The sequence below is a fragment of the Gorilla gorilla genome, chromosome 12, assembly GCF_029281585.2.
Source record: "Gorilla gorilla gorilla isolate KB3781 chromosome 12, NHGRI_mGorGor1-v2.1_pri, whole genome shotgun sequence".
Lineage (NCBI taxonomy): Eukaryota > Metazoa > Chordata > Mammalia > Primates > Hominidae > Gorilla > Gorilla gorilla.
In genome coordinates this window covers 90418558-90424557 of record NC_073236.2, presented here as the reverse complement: position 1 = coordinate 90424557, position 6000 = coordinate 90418558, and the positions used below count along the sequence as shown (strand labels likewise).

The 6000-nt window shown below is 35.4% G+C and overlaps 1 long non-coding RNA gene across 1 annotated transcript in view; it reads right to left on the bottom strand.

Annotated features, from left to right (window-relative positions):
* Positions 1–978: 978 nt before the first annotated feature.
* LOC129531818 (uncharacterized) overlaps positions 979–6000 on the bottom strand; it is a 46886-nt gene continuing 41864 nt past the window's right edge. The window contains exon 4 of the long non-coding RNA XR_008677242.2: positions 979–1108. This is a non-coding gene — a long non-coding RNA (uncharacterized lncRNA). The remainder of the gene's footprint in view (positions 1109–6000) is intronic.

Below are 6000 nucleotides of genomic sequence, written 5' to 3'. Positions count from 1 at the left end.
ATAGGAGCTTATACTGAAAAGCAAGATAGGGACCTACATGACCATGGTGGAGAACAAAGGACACTGTGAAGGATAAGGCGGCATGAAGGGAGAAGGAGTTAGAGATAAGGTTGATTTAAGGATGTGAGTAAAGATAAAGAATCTTTGGGATGGAGAAATGAACAAGGGTCTTGAGAAGTAATGAATGAATTAATTAAAGGGATGATAATCAGAAAAAAATACATTTGTAGAAAGTTGCCAGAGAACACAGGGAGCCCATGGAGAAGACTGGTCAGGATTGGAGAAATGAGAGATCAGCAAGTGAAACTTCATGCTGCATGTTCCCAATAAAGGTTATTTACCTCTTTCAAGGGCAAAGGTTCTCAGCTGCTAATTAGGTCAAACTACTGGGATTCTTGGTCTCCCTTTAGAAAATTGTGTTTTATCCAGCTTTTGTACACTTATTGGCTAAGAGGCAACCTCTCTAGTACTACATCACGTAGCCAGAATCGATTGATGTGATACTGGGGAGTTAACAAAAACTGACATATGTGACATCAGTTCAAAGATTTAAAAAGGAAATAAAATATTTTAGCCATGTTAATACAACTCATTTTTTTCACAATAATCTTTACAGATCTTCCATTTTTTCTGTCTGATACAAAATATTTAGATTGTCCTCTCTGTCTCTCTCTAAAACACTGTCAAAGATCCACTTGTCTCCATCTGATTATACTGTTGGACAGAAGATTTTTAGTCCTCTATTTCAACACAGTGGATTTTCCACAGTCAAAGTAGCCTTTTTTATGCTGGTGGTTGCATTATGATATAATGAAAGTTGTTTGCTTTTGCTAAAGTAAGAAAAAAAGATGGAGTGAAATCAACTGTGATTTTTTTTTAATGATAGCTTTTCCTATTTAGATGATTGTTACTGATGGTATGGCAGAAAACATATTGCTGTATTAACAAGGTCACTCAGTCACAAAATCCTATTAATGTGGAAGATGACAGAACCAAGCTGCATGGTGACAAATAAGGCAAATTCTCACCTTGTATTCTTAAGATTCCTCGTTCAAAATCACACGGATGGCAGGAAAGCTGAGAAGAAATTCAAGAGGTGTGCATGACTCTGTCAAAAACATAATTCATATATCATCAGTAGTGACTCTTATAATTTTATTTTTTTTAACTTTTTGAAAAAACTATGGTAGCAAAGTAAATCAGGGAATGCAGTTTCAAATTTATGTTCATATAAAAGACTTATCTACAGAAGTATAAAGAAACCTGCTGAGTAGAAAATTTCAAAATAAACAACATACATTTATAATATCACTGACATGTTTAGTTTTTTTTTTGTTAGAATTAAAGGCACCAAAAAGTCATTTGCATTTTAAATGATAGTAAATGCATTTCAGATTTAGTTGTCAATTTAATGAAGCCTCAAATATTGATTTTAGCAAAACAGTAAAGTAGGAAATAAAAATAAAAAGGATTATTATAATGGTATCCTGGAGGGGAAAACTATGGTCACTTCAGTCAATGAGACACTAACTTTAGTGGTGTTGTCTAGGCAAATAAAAATAAAGATTGCCTTGATTTAGCTTAAGCAGGAAAAGGAATCTTGTGGGTTTATGGCTTCATAAATTGTTCTGAATGCTTAACATCCCATGAAGAGGCAGCAAACAATGAAGATACTTCATTCAAGAATACAAAACCAGCATACCCAGGCAAAAGCCTTGTCATTCAGATTTAGCATCTTGTTATCCATGTTTGCATTGCTGAAAGGTCTTCTTTGACTAGTCTCAAAGCTTTTTCACTTAGACATTACAGACCATTTTACTTCTGCATTTTAAACACCTAAGAGTCTGACCTGACTTTATAGCTAAACGAAACCTTCGTATACGAGATTATTTATTTTAATGCTTTATGGCCTTTTGATGAACACAGATAAATTACACACACTTTGAGAACAAACTATTCTTTCACATGTTGAAATCTTAACTGTTTGGCTCCACCAGACACTTTCATTTCTCATTGGAAAACATTAGGAAAATTAAAGTTAGATGTATTGTTTACTGTAAGGTTGACATAAAGCAGGATCATACAAAATTGAAAGTTTTACATAGATTGCCCAGCCAGTGTGATATCATGACTTACCCCACAAAAAATTATACCTGTAACAGTCCTCTCTCTCCATATTCTTTTAGAATTTCTCAAGTAAGAAAAGGATGGTGTTACAGCTTTGCTTATCTTATGTTTCAGCATCAGTTATTGATATAACTACTTTTGTTTTACAGAATAGGAATGGTATAATACATCTTCTTAACAGGACTCCTATCTGGAATATTCTTACCATGATATTCAACTTCTCTGGGTCTAATCTCTAGAGATTCATGTGTACTTACATGAACACCACTTTAGCCAGTAATGACTTGCTCTCTCTGTTGGCTTAGGCCACTTACTTGCCTTTATTTTAGATCCCATTGTTACCTGTATTTTTCAAAGGTATGTATCCTGTGATTCTAGCTTACTGTAAAACCTTAACGATCAAGATTTTCAACTTACATACATGTTCTTTTTCATTTACAAAGCAGCAAACACTAGATATGCTACACTCTTCTCAGACAAAATCCCAATCATGCATCAATTTTTGTTTCAGTTACTGGGATGCCCTAGGGTAAATTAATGTCGGATACTTTTAAAATAAAGGCCTCTAACTTTATAATTCCATTCAGTTTTTTCCCCAGATTTGATTTGTACTTTTTCTGACTTTACTTTTTAACCTATTAACATGTTTTATTATAGTATCTCTTTTTTATCAAGTGATAGATGACTAAATAAAAAAGTAGACTATTAGCATATGCTTATAAATGGTTTATTTAATAATTACTTAAAAAACTTTGTTGACTATTGTGATAAATTATTTTGAATTTAGTTCCTGTTTCCAGTGAATTCAATCTATGAGGAGAGAGGGTGCTAGAGACATACAAAAATTCCAGATTAGACAACAGTATTATATGAGTAAGAACAGAAGATTGTACTAAACGTATTCAGCCCAAGAGGAGAAGGATGGCCTCATTGTGACATTAAAATAGGCCATGAAGAAAGGTGGACTTTAGCTAGTTTAATTTGAGGAAAGACAATTTATAGAATGGAATTAACGTAAACCAAAGAAATAAATTAGGAAAAAACATATTTAAGAATTACCAAATTAAAACTGTCTCTCAGACCAGAGTACAATCGAATTAGAACTCAGGATTAAGAAACTCACTCAAAACCACACACCACATGGAAACTGAACAACCTGCTCCTGAATGACTACTGGGTACATAATGAAATGAAGGCAGAAATAAAGATGTTCTTTGAAACCAATGAGAAAAAAGATAACAACGTACCAGAATCTCTGGGAGACATTCAAAGTAGTGTGTAGAGGAAAATTTATAGCACTAACTGCCCACAAGAGAAAGCAGTAAAGATCTAAAGTAAAGACCCTAACATCACAATTAAAAGATCTAGAGAAGCAAGAGCAAACAAATTCAAAAGCTAGCCGAAGGCAAGAAATAACTAAGAACAGAGCCGAACTGAAAGAGACAGAGACATAAAAAGTGCTTCCAAAAAAAAAAAAAAAAAAAAAAAAAACAAACAATGAATCCAGGAGCTGGTTTTTTGAAAAGATCAATAAAACAGATAGACTGCTAGCCAGACTAACAAAGAAAAGAGAGAAGAACCAAATAGATGCAATAAAAAATGATAAAGGGGATAGCACCACCAATCCCACAGAAATACAAACTACCATCAGAGAATACTATAAAGACCTCTACACAAATAAACTAGAAAATCTATAAGAAATGGGTTAATTCCTGGACACATACACCCTCCCAAGACTAAACCAGGAAGAAGTTGAATCTCTGAATAGATCAATAACAAGCTCTGAAATTGAGGCAATAATTAATAGCCTACCAACCAAAAAAAGTCCAGGACCAAACGGATTCAGAGCCCAGTTCTACCAGAAGTACAAAGAGGAGCTGTTACCATTCCTTCTGAAATTATTCCAATCAATAGAAAAAGAGGGAATCCTCCCTAACTCATTTTATGAGGCCAGTATCATCCTGATACCAAAACCTGGCAGAGACACAACAAAAAAAGAGAATTTTAGACCAATATCCCTGATGAACATCGATGCAAAAATCCTCAATAAAATACTGGCAAACCAAATCCAACAGCACATCAAAAACCTTATCCACCACAATCAAGTTGGCTTCATCCCTGGGATGCAAGGCTGGTTCAACATACGCAAATCAATAAACATAATCCATCACATAAACAGAACCAATGACAAAAAACACGATTATCTCAATAGAAGCAGAAAAGGCCTTCAACAAAATTCAACAGCCCTTCATGCTAAAAACTCTCAATAAACTAGGTATTGGTGGAACGTATCTCAATAACAACTATTTATGACAAACCCACAGCCAGTATCATACTGAATGGACAAAAACTGGAAGCATTCCCTTTGAAAACTGGCACAAGACGGGGATGCCCTCTCTCACCACTCCTATTCAACATAGTGTTGGAAGTTCTGGCCAGGGCAATCAGGCAAGAAAAAGAAATAAAGGGTATTCAATTAGGAAAAGAGGAAGTCAAATTGTCTCTATTTGCATATGACATGATTGTATATTTTGAAAACCCCATTCTCTCAGCCCCAAATCTCCTTATGCTGATAAGCAACTTCAGCAAAGTCTCAGGATACAAAATCAATGTGAAAAAATCACAAGCATTCCTATACACTGATAACAGACAGAGAGCCAAATCATGAGTGAACTCCCATTCACAATTGGTACCAAGAGAATAAAATATCTAGAAATCCAACTTACAAGGGATGTGAAGGACCTCTCCAAGGAGAACTACAAACCACTGCTCAACAAAATAAAAGAGGACACAAACAAATAGAACATTCCATGCTCATGGATACGAAGAATCAATATTGTGAAAATGGCCATACTGCTCAAGGTAAATTATAGATTCAGTGCCATCCCCATCAAGATGCCAGTGACTTTCTTGACAGAATTGGAAAAAACTACTTTAAAGTCCAAATGGAACCAGAAAACAACCTGCATTGCCAAGACAATCCTAAGCAAAAAGAACAAAGCTGAAGGCATCATGCTACCTGACTTCAAACTATACTACAAGGCTGCAGTAACCTAAGCAGCATGGTACTGGTACCAAAACAGAAATACAGACCAATGGAACAGAATAGACGCCTCAGAAATAACACCGTACGTCTACAACCATCTGATCTTTGACAAACCTGGCAAAAATAAGTAATGGGGAAAGGATTCCCTATTTAATAAATGGTGCTGGGAAAACTGCCTAGCCATATGTAGAAAGCTGCAACTGGATCCCTTCCTGACACCTTATGCAAAAATTAATTCAAGATGGATTAAAGAGTTAAATGTGAGACCTAAAACCATAAAAACCCTAGAAGAAAACCTAAGCAATACCATTCAGGACATAGGCATGGGCAAGGATTTCATGACTAAAACGTCAAAAGCAATGGCAACAAAAGCCAAAATTGACAAATGGGATCTAATTAAACTAAAGAGCTTCTGCATGGCAAAAGAAACTACCTTCAGAGTGAACAGGCAACCTACAGAATGGGAGAAAATTTTTGCAACCTACTCATCTGACAAAGGGCTAATAGCCAGCATCTACAAAGAACTTACACAAATTTACAAGAAAAAAACAACCCCATCAAAAAGTGGGCAAAGGATATGAACGGACACTTCTCAAAAGAAGACATTTATGCAGCCAGCAGACACATGAAAAGATGCTCATCATCACTGGCCAGCAGAGAAATGCAAATCAATACCATAATGAGATACCATCTCACGCCAGTTAGAATGGCGATCATTAAGAAGTCAGGAAACAACAGATGCTGGAAAGGATGTGGAGAAATAGGAAAGCTTTTACACTGTTCATGGGAGTGTAAATTAGTTCAACCATTGTGGAAGACAGTGTGGC